Raw genomic sequence first — 11,435 nt, 5'->3', positions numbered from 1 at the left:
TCGTGGCGGATGGAGGTTGTCCTTAGTAATGCTGAAGTTTTTTTCTGCAGATTGGATTACGGTTATAATATTTAATATCTTTTCAGGAATTCAGGTTTAGAGGGTGTTTTTGCAGATTAAATTACAGTTGTAATATTTAATATCTTCTCAGGAAGTACAGGTTTAGAGGTTTTTTTTGGCAGATTAAATTACAGTTGTAATATTTAATATCTTTTCAGAATTATCGATTCCTTACTGATTGCATGTTTTTTCATACCTTCTGATGATCCGTTAGGTAAAACAATTTGTAAAGGCTTCAGGTAGTAATAACTATATTTGATTTAATTCGCTCTGCTTTGCCTTTTTGCTTGGCATTGAGCACTTTTTGTAGTATTAATAGTTTTCATTGTTTTAAATCTCATTTGTGTGCAACAGTTTTTTCCCTGTGATCACACACGATTTTATTGTAATTAGATGTGCAACACAACATAGGCAGCTGGAAGCGGCAAAGATATATGGAGTCATCTTGTCAGCTGCTTTTCAATTAGTTTGGCATGTCATTAAGTGTTTTTTCGAAACACAGCCGTGTGCTCTGAAGCGGAATCGAACCCATATCATTTCGAGCGCCGTGCAGACGTTTTAAAATTTTGACAATTTAGCTTTCGGCTTTATTTATATTTCAAGAATAAGTTTTAAAACAAACGTTTTGAAAACATTAAAATGTTCGTGAGACCAAAATAAATTGTTTAGTTGAAAAAAATTGGCACGATCGCAATAGCCTACTTTCAAAAATAAATTAACATAAAAAGGAAATAAAAAGAATTATTAAGTAAGCAACATGTATTCAGACTATAGCTACAGTCAGAGATGGGCAAGATCACCAGTATTGGTGATCTTGAAGATCAAGATCAAGATCACCAAGAATAGGTGATCTTGAAGATCAAGATCAAGATCACCAAACTATGTGATCTTGAAGATCAAGATCGTGATCTTGAAGATCAAGATCACTTTCAAGATCACTTTTTGTGTACTTGAAAAAAAAATGAAGTTTTTGATCAGTGATGTTGCAAAAAATAATTACTATAAGCAACCTGGGTAAAGGTATATAGTTGGTATTGCTAAATTTTACTTTTAACTACTCGATCGCTGGCCTGAGAACTGTGATAAGTTAGTGACTGTTGCTATTAGGCCTATCAATTGTTGATGTAGTTTGCGTAGAATCGCAACGTCACACCCAAGGCCGAGGTTAATTACAGTTGTTTTGAAAAAGTCGCAAAATTTGCAATTAGTTTTATACGTTTTATTTATAATAAATAAATAAAAATAAACTTTGAACTGCATCATTTTTTACCAAATTTTTGTCTGGTTTGTGGGAGTTTTTATTCGTGTTACTAAGCAGTTTTAACTTTCACTGTATTATGTCAATGTTTATTGCACCATTTACCTATCTGGCAACCTTGATGCTGTTGTCTGCTATCAAAAAAGTTCAGACGCCTGAGGTCAGACAAACCACTCCATACTCAGACCTTAAACAAGTCTTGGTCTGGTTGATTTGCTGCAATACACCACTTTACATGACCAAAGTCGGCGTCCTAGAGTCCAGATTTTTTTAACGCCGCCATTCTAGAGTTTTGAAACATCTAAAATTGAGTCAAAGAAAGAAAACATTTCTTTAAAATTCACACATGGAAATTGTGAACAAAATTAAATCATTTTTTATTATGCGTCAACATAAAGTACACGGAAGTTGACTTCTTTATTATGACCAACACAGAAAACTTTTTCAATTTTGAAATGGCAACACTGACCACATTAGACGGAGACTATCGTCTTTTGTTGGACACATATTATATTAACAGTGGCTTAATGTTAGTAGTTGCCACTAACTGCTTTGTACAGTACGAGTTCTAAAAAAATGCTTTTATTTAAGAAGTAAAATTCAATTTTAAAGTGATCTTGATCTTATTGTTCTTCAAGATCAAGATCACACAAAAAAAAGTGATCTTAGATCAAGATCAAGATCACCAAAAAAAAAGTGATCTTGAAGATCAAGATCACGATCTTGATCTTCAAGATCACTTGTGATCTTCAAGATCAAGATCACGATCTTGATCTTCAAGATCACTTGTGATCTTCAAGATCAAGATCACGCCCATCTCTGGCTACAGTATAATGATAGTCTATGCACACGATTTGTAAAATAACCTCTTGCTATTAAGATCGGCCATGGTGAGTTATCAAGATTGCTAATGGTCGTGAAGAGAAGACATCTTGATAGCTTATGGCAAAGAAGAGCAAGGTAGGCAAAGAAAACCTTACAAAAAATCCTACCACTGGAAAAGTCATTTCAAAGCGCAACGCACCAGGCCTTGCACAACTTACAAAATTGATAAACTCCGACGATATGAAATTATGCAAATAGAAAAAAACAAACAGACCAAAAATCATCTTCCTGCATAAATCCAATTTTTACCAAAATATTGAAGTTGTTATGTCTTACAGACATCAAGCGTGCTACTGTATAATATTACTTGGATAATGTGTTAATTTTACCAGATGTTAAGATGCAGTGACGTCATTTCACGGTGATATAAGAAATTTGGATGATGTTGGAAGCGTTAAATCAGGGGTTCTTAAACTTTTTTTAATGTGGACCCCTTAAAAAAGAATTGGTTTGCATGGACCTCCTTTGTGGCCTAGTCCGAGAAACTTTTTTGATCAGCATGAATTGCGCAATAAAATCAAAATGAATTGGTAACAAAATTTACGTTTTATTAAATTTAAGAAATAGCGAGTGCAGATTGTTTTTCAATATCTTCGATTTAATTTCATTAATGTGAAGGATGCTGCTGTTTGTTTTCAACAAGAATATGAAATTTTGGCTTCGTTTTTGATAGGGCAACACGCATGTCATCCTTTGCATCCAACCGGTTTCGACTCTTTGTTTTGATAGTTACCAAGGATGAAAATCCTGGCTCACGTATATAGCCTATGTAGTCCCAAAAGGGATTAAAGCAGCCATGGCTCTCTTTACCAAAAGAGGATATGCTTGCGTCAACGAACTCCAAACATCGCCAGTACTTTTCGAATTGAAGGACATTCTTAACGATTCCATTACCCTCAGTCCAATGAACTCATCTTTTGCAAGGTCCTCATCACTGATAGATTCCAGTTCAACAGGAAAGGGTAACGTATTCTTGCTGTATTTTTAGTATCCTCCGCGACTAAGCAGTAACCTCTGAAAGAGTTTTGAAATGCTTCCAAACGTCTGTGTGCAGACAAGATGGTAAAGCAAAACAAACTTCCGTTCCATTTTGAAGCATCAATTCTTCCAAGGTTGAGCAATTAGAATAGTTGTTAGTCTCCAATCTCCTTTTTCGCAGAGATGACTTGTCCTGAAAAGCTTTAAGTTTTTCAGAAGTGTCCATAGTTGTAACGGCAAGGCCTTGAATAGAACGATTTACCTCATTCATATGAGTAAAAACATCCGCCAAGTAAGCTCTGCCGTGATTTTGGTAAACCAAATATCCCCCATTTTGCCAAAATAACTTTTTTGCATTTTTCTACATTTAAAGACTTCATGCATCTCCTGACAAAAATTTGTGCCACAATGTAGTTTTCGAGATAATTGATGTGTAAAACCTAACATATTCCAATCTGTGCAAGAATAATTTTCTGAAACCTAACATACTCGTCTACTCCAATCACGTAACAGAATATCGTCACGTGACATGCAAAATTTCAGCAGCATTGCAGCAGGCTACTTCACCACATCTTTCATCTATTTAGTTGCGTGAGGCGGATTTAAAAGCGTTCTATCAAGTAGATTGGGCTAAAATGTTGTTAAGCACTAATTAAGCTTAATTATGTAGGCTAGCCTAAAATTGTCCATCCGAACACACTAGGTTTTCTTTTCATTAAATGCCGTATCATTTACGTCTCGTCGATCAGTTTGACTTTTCATAGCCTACTAGTGTATGGATGGCTTGACTTTACGGTACGCTAAATAGCTTAGCTTGCATACAATTAGTAAGAATTTAAAGCAGAGGCCTGGGAGTACGCTACTCAGTGTGTTTGGTCATTTCTAATCAACCGTACGAGATGCTGTGTAGCCAATGTAGTACGGTAGCCTTAAATGAAGGCGTGGTAATCAAGTAGGCTACCAGCAACTGATGTTAAATCGGCGATAGCCTTTAACCTAGCAGGCTTCTGTGATATCAGCAAAGTTATCTACAGATTACAGTGACGAAATGATACACAGTTCTGGGAGAAACCCAGAGGCTTACTTTAGGTTTGATTTAGACTTACAAAGCCAACATAGTGTGGTCAAAGCCAACACTTAGCTTATATTAGGCTTTACCATACAAAAGCATAACATAAAATAAGCCAATAAGGTGGTTAAAGCCAACATCGAGAATATATATTAGGTTTTATTATACAAACCTAATACATTTTTTAAACAAGTTATTTGGCAAAACCAAATATACGCCATGTTTTAATAAACAAACAAAAACCTTGCTAAAATTTTGTTCTTAAAAATTTTATTTGGTTGTCCGTTCCAGCCTTACAAAAGTCAACTTCGAGTGTTTTACCTTGGTAATTTAACAGCTGTAAACACAAAAAGTCGTTTATCCAGAAAACTTGAAAATGGCGGATATTAGGTTCAGCGAAATCACGGCAGAGCTAACCCTTGAATAAACATCGAAAACTGAATGACAAATTCAGTGGCTGCTCGACACTTGCCCAAATACCTATGCCGAGTTGCTGCCACTTCTCAAGAGTGATAAAGGCAAAACCTCGCGAGAGTGGCGAAGGAGATAAAGGTTCACACAAAAAAGCAGAGAAGAGCCATCCATGTAGTTTAAAATAAACTAAGGCTAAAACAAAGTCGTTAATATCAACATTGTGAAATAAGCAACGATCATGCTGCTAAGAGCGAAACTCAATCTATTAAATAGGCAAATTATTATTTTCCAGTGTTGTAAACAGAAAATTATGTGTGTGTAAGAGATCTATTTTCATCACCGGACCAGTGCCGGTCTTAGGGTATTTCGGGCCCTGTGCGGAATATGCTTTGCGCGCCCCAATGACAATGATTCGTTTTGCTTAGTGCTTGCCAGCTGGACGAAATTTCCTTCTTTATCCAAGTAATCTGCTCTGTAGTGACAAGGTTTAGTGGCGTACGGTGTTGCGTCCCAATTTCGACAGCCTTGGGCTATTTTTGCAGAAATACAATTCTCGAATAGACGTTTCAGAAGAGTGTTTCTTTTCGGTCATTACATACAGACGAACGGATCCGGGAACTTTATGTTACAATTTTCCCACGAAGAGATTATGGTTTACCGCCGTGACCAACATGTTCTTTCAATTGGATTTGATTTAGATTGTTTATCATTTAAAATAAAGTTTTGGTGATGGTTTGAATTTGGTCCAGTTTAGGTGGCCACCAGATGGAACTAGTAGTATTCTGGGACTTGGTATTAACTTAGTTGGTTAGATCTATGCTTGTGCTTTCCAACGATAGCAAATCTGTTGATATTGAACAAGAAATGATTAAATGGGAGACAATTAATTATCGCGATCACACAGAGCAAATCCTGAAAGACGATCGATTCGCCATTGAAATGCATTGGGCGAAAGCTTCGTTGGGGGGCTGTGTTCGAACAACGATTGCTCGCATATTAAATAAAACATAAACATGAAAGTTAGTACTTCAATACACAGTATCATGTTCTTTTAACTGGATTTGATTTAGATTGTTTATCATTTAAAATAAAGTTTTGGTGATGGTTTGAATTTGGTCCAGTTTAGGTGGCCACCAGATGGAACTAGTAGTATTCTGGGACTTGGTATTAACTTAGTTGGTTAGATCTATGCTTGTGCTTTCCAACGATAGCAAATCTGTTGATATTGAACAAGAAATGAATAAATGGGAGGCAATTAATTATCTCGATCACGCAAGGCAAATCCTGCAAGACGCCATTGAAATTCATTGGGCGAAAGCTTCGTTGGGGGGCTGTCTTCGAACAACGATTGCTCGCATATTAAATATGATATAAAAATGAAAGTTAGTACTTCAATACACAGTGTAGCGATCCATTATTTCAACATATAAGCTCTTTTTTCTATTTTCTTTGGGAGCAGTTGCATGGAAAATTACAGAAACTTTAGTAAAAGGCAGGAAAACTTATATGTTGAAATAATGGATGGCTACATCTCACACAATTTGAATTTATATATTACAGAATAGTGAAATTACAGAACAGGGAAACATTATTGAAATTACGAAACAGGTAAACATTATTACAAATCATTACATTTTTAACTAAACAATCAATTTAATGTTTTCTGAGAGCTGAACTGGTCTAACTGGGCTGGTTTGATGTGAGCTGGTCCGATTTGATAGAGCTCTTTGTCTAATTGAGCTGGTTTGATGTGATAGAGCTGGTTTCGTGTGAGCTCGTTGTCTAATTGAGCTGGTTTGATATGTTAGAGCTAGTCCGATTTGATAGAGCTCTTTGTCTAATTGAGCTGGTTTGATGTGATAGAGCTGGTTTCGTGTGAGCTCTCGTCAAAGGGCGAACAAACCCTTTTATTTTCTGTTCCCTTTTTTCTATTTACTTCGGGAGCAGTTTACATGGAAAATTACAGAACCTTTAGTAAAAGGCAGGAAAACTTATATGTTGAAATAATGGATATAAATGTGAAAGTTAACATATGAATATACCAAGACATACTCTTTTAATTTGTGTTGGTTTGGTAATTTTATTGTAAAAAATGAATTGCTGAGAATTGGTACAAAATAGTAAAGTTTAAGTTAGCGCTACATAAATATAATGCCTACTTTAGACTGGCAATTAATTCATTCGGGTAGATGAAGCATAATGCCATCCAACGATAGGAAAATTGTTAAAATCCGAGCAGAAATGAAAAAGCTACAGCATATTTGGTGGAGGCAGTATTCACCGATCACAGCAAACTGTGGGCGGCTTATAGCCTACTGAACCACGATCGAATCGCCTTGAAAAATGCATTGGAAAAAAGCTTCGTCGAGCGGTTACGTTTGAACAACGATTTCTCGTTTTGTAGATAATATATAAACGTGAAAGTTGTTAGGTTAATAAAGCAAGACATACTCTTTTAATTTGTGTGGGTTTGGTATTTTTATTGTAAAAATTGAATTGCTGAAAATTGGTACAAAACAGTAAAGTTTAAGTTAGCGCTACATAAATATAATGCATACTTTAAACTTGCAATTAATAATTTCAGATAGATGCAGTATCGTGCTTTCTAACGATGGTAAAATTTCTCAAATCTGAGCAGAAATGAGAAAGCTACAGCACATTTGGTGGAGGTAGTATTCACTGATCACAGCAAACTGTAGGCGGCGTATAATGAACAGTGAACACTCGAAATTGATCGCTTTGTGTTTGCATTGTTTTGGTAAAAAGCTTCGTCGAGCGGTTACGTTTGAACAACGATTGCTTGTTTTGTAGATAACATATAAACGTGAAAGTTGTTAGGTTAATAAGCAAGACATACTCTTTTAATTTGTGTTGGTTTGGTATGTTTATTTTAAAAATTGAATTGCTAAGAATTGCTACAGCATATAGCATATTTGGTGCATATTTGGTGCATACAGCATATTTGGTGGAGGCAGTATTCACTGATCACATCAAACTGTGGGCGGCTTATAATGAACACTCGAAATTGATCGCTTTGTGTTTGCATTGTTTTGGTAAAAAGCTTCGTCGAGCGGTTACGTTTGAACGATTGCTCGTTTTGTAGATTAAATATAAACCTGAAAGTTAACATATGAATAAACCAAGACATACTCTTTTAATTTGTGTTGGTTTGGTATTTTTCTTGTAAAAATTGAATTTCTGAGAATTGGTACAAAATAGCAAAGTTTAAGTTAGCGCTCCATAAATATAATGCCTACTTTAGACTGGCAATTAAACCATTCGGGTAGATGAAGCATCATGCTATCCAACGATAGTAAAATTGTTAAAATCCGAGCAGAATTGAGAAAGCTACAGCATATGTGGTGGAGGCAGTATTCACCGATCACAGCAAACTGTGGGCGGCTTATAATGAACAATGATCGAATCGCCTTGAAGAATGCATTGGAAAAAAGCTTCGTCGAGCGGGTTATGTTTGAACAACGATTGCTCGTCTTGTAGATAATATATAAACGTGAAAGTTTTTAGATAAATAAAGCAAGATATACTCTTTTAATTTGTGTGGGTTTGGTATTTTTATTGCAAAAATTGAATTTCTGAGAATTGGTACAAAATAGTAAAGTTTAAGTTAGCCCTACATAAATATAATGCCTACTTTAGACTGGCAATTAAACCATTCGGGTAGATGAGGCATCATGCTTTCCAACGATAGAAAAATTGTTAAAATCCGAGCAGAAATAAGAAAGCTACAGCATATTTGGTGGAGGCAGTATTCACCGATCACAGCAAACGGGTGGCGGCTTATGATGAACAATGATCGAATCGCTTTGGCAATTAATTCATTCGGGTAGATTTTTGTTTGTTTGTTTGTTTATCTTTATCCTGCATTGCGGGAAAGCGGACTTGAGCGCTATGCATCGGTGCACGCCTTCCGACATACACCTGACCCACGCTGCAGCCGACAGCAATGTCTGTTTCCGGTTGTCTACTTTACTTATGACTTAAGTTTGGTACTACCCATTACTCGAAATCGATCACTAGGTAGAGGCAATTATCGTAAAGTTTCTTGCCCAGAGAAACAACAGCAAGTGCGAGTGGCTGAAGTCGAACATGCAGGCTCTCGACTGCGAGCCCAACGCGCTAACCACTCGGCCACGGCTGCCGAGTGGTTAGCGTAGATGAAGCATTGTGCTTTCCAACGATCTAAGTAGAAATGAGAAAGCTGGAAGCACTATAAGCAGAAATGAGAAAGCTGGAGGCACTGTTCACTACAAATATTTAAAAATCAATAGCCATTCCGCTTTTACTTCTATTCCGCGTTTTTGCACCCTTCCTAAAAGTAGTTGCGTTTTTTTGCATGACGTCACGCATTTTAATGACGTCACTGACCAAGGCGGCCGATGCTAAACCAGCACCCTGTTTTTAATGCTAAATTTCACTAATTTGGCATTTTTTTGCGTTGTTTGGCATGAAAAAATCCTGTTTGGCATTTTTTCAAAATTTGGCATTTTTTGGCCTTTTTTGTTGTTCTTTAGAGTTTACACCGAAAAATTTTTTGGCATTTTTTAATTTGGCCTTTTGAACGTTGTTCGCATGATTAATAGGTTTGCCAGATTGGGCGCTTTTACGCCCAATTGGACTACTTTTGATTTCTCCATGCACCAAAAATTCGCGTTTGGCGCGCTTTTTTGGCTGGCGCCCAATTGGGCTACTTTTCTTTTTAAATTTAATATATATAACTTTTTATGTAAAAATTATATCATGTATAAGATTTTTACCTAATACGTAGTTATTTTATTGAGGAGCAGCGTTTTTGTAGTCCTCGGTCAGGCAGGGTTACCAATTTGGTACAAAGATGTCAATTTTCAAAAATGTGCATGTTTAGGCTTTAGTATCTGGCAATCCTGGCAACTAAAGTGATCCAGGTTTTCATGAAAATGCGGTGGACATCAATTGAGCTTGTTTTTATTTCTGACCATCACAATGAAAAACAATATATGTCAAACACAGCAGGGTTCTAGAAAAGGTAGAAGCGACAAAACACGGACGCTATAACGTGCATGATGCCAAAGCAGGACAATCAGTCATGGCATGGTCGCAACACCTTAATAAAGTGTTTACAAATGTAGAAAGATGAGAAAAAAAGGCTAGTGAATTTTTTTTAACAATTTATATGAGTAAAAAAACAAAAAAAAAATTCAATTCAATTCAATTTATTTTTCTTTGTCGGAAAACAACAGCAATGATAAAGTTACAAATAATGAACGGGAACAAAACCAACAAAAGGAAAAGGTGGCAAAACTACAAAGTTTAAAACGTGCATGCGATGCAAACTTAAAGGTTACGTACACGAAAGTAAATTAAGCACGGCCACCAAACCTAACAGTTTAAAGTAGATGAATTAGTTGGAAGAACCAGTTGGCTCCACATACCTAAAGCAACTGGAGGTGTGCCAGTTGATGAAACCATGCGGGGACGACTGAACCTTACAACCAATATAAAAAAGAAAAATCAAATTACATATTAAACATATTACATTTATTTACATATTAAACATATTACATATACAAAATACTATGTACAGTACATCGTTTTAAATAAAATGGAGTGTAAAATGGAGTCGACCTTGGTGGGTTATCAATTAAAACTGTTGATGGTCTTGAGGGGAACACTCTTGATGCGTTAGCTCATCACGAAACGCAATTAAACCGGATGCAACCTAGTTCGTACCATGAACAATTCAGGGTGCAACCTAGTTCGTACCCTGAACAGTTCGTACCCACAGTTCGTACCCTGAAAAGATCGAGATAAAAAATTAAAAAAGTCGAATTTGCTGATCGGAGTTTCCGCAAACAACTCGAGGGTTAGCGGAAACTGCGGAAAAATATTTGCGGAAACTGCGATCAACGAGGGTTAGGGTTAAAGCGTAGATTACTCTATGGTTAGAGTTAGGGTAAAGGTTATTACTCATCAAGACAGGTTACCTGCGGTGTGCCCCAAGGATCGACATTGGGACCCCTTCTTTTCTTACTGTATATAAATGACTTACCAAATTCAACAAACATGAATGTTAAACTATTTGCTGACGACACCAATCTTACGATGAGCGACAAATGTGAAATAAATTTGCAGAACAATGTGAATGCCGAAATGCAAAAAGTTTACAACTGGTTGAAGCTTAATAGATTATCATTAAATTTCTCAAAAACTGAATACATGCTAATAACAAATAAAAAACACATAAAAAATTTTAACATTAACCTTGGTAACACAAGCATTCAACAAAAAGATCAAATAAAATACCGGTACCTTGGCGTTTACATAGATAACAAATTAACATGGAAATATCACATAGATAAAATTTGCGGAAAAGTAGCAAAAGGTTCATGGGCGGTGCTTAAACTCAGAAATTATGTCAACACAGACACTTTAAAAGATGTGTATCACGCTTTGATTTACTGTCATTTGCAATATTGTATTTCAAGCTGGGGAAAGGCCTGTGACAGTGCACTGGATCCATTAATAAAATTACAAAAAAAGGTTATAAGAATAATTACGAAACAAAATTACTATGCTCACACTAATTTTTTATTTTTCAAAATGAACATCTTGAAACTAAAAGACATACATAACATTGAAATAAAAAAACATATGTACAAAGTTCATATGAATGAGTATCCGTCTACGTATTGTGATTTATTTACAAATGCTTCATCTATTCATCAGCATAACACAAGATATCAAACAAGCAACAATTATTTTATAAACAGATCA

The sequence above is a fragment of the Aplidium turbinatum genome, chromosome 14, assembly GCF_918807975.1.
Source record: "Aplidium turbinatum chromosome 14, kaAplTurb1.1, whole genome shotgun sequence".
Taxonomy (NCBI): domain Eukaryota; kingdom Metazoa; phylum Chordata; class Ascidiacea; order Aplousobranchia; family Polyclinidae; genus Aplidium; species Aplidium turbinatum.
Note: the sequence above shows the minus strand (reverse complement) of the source record.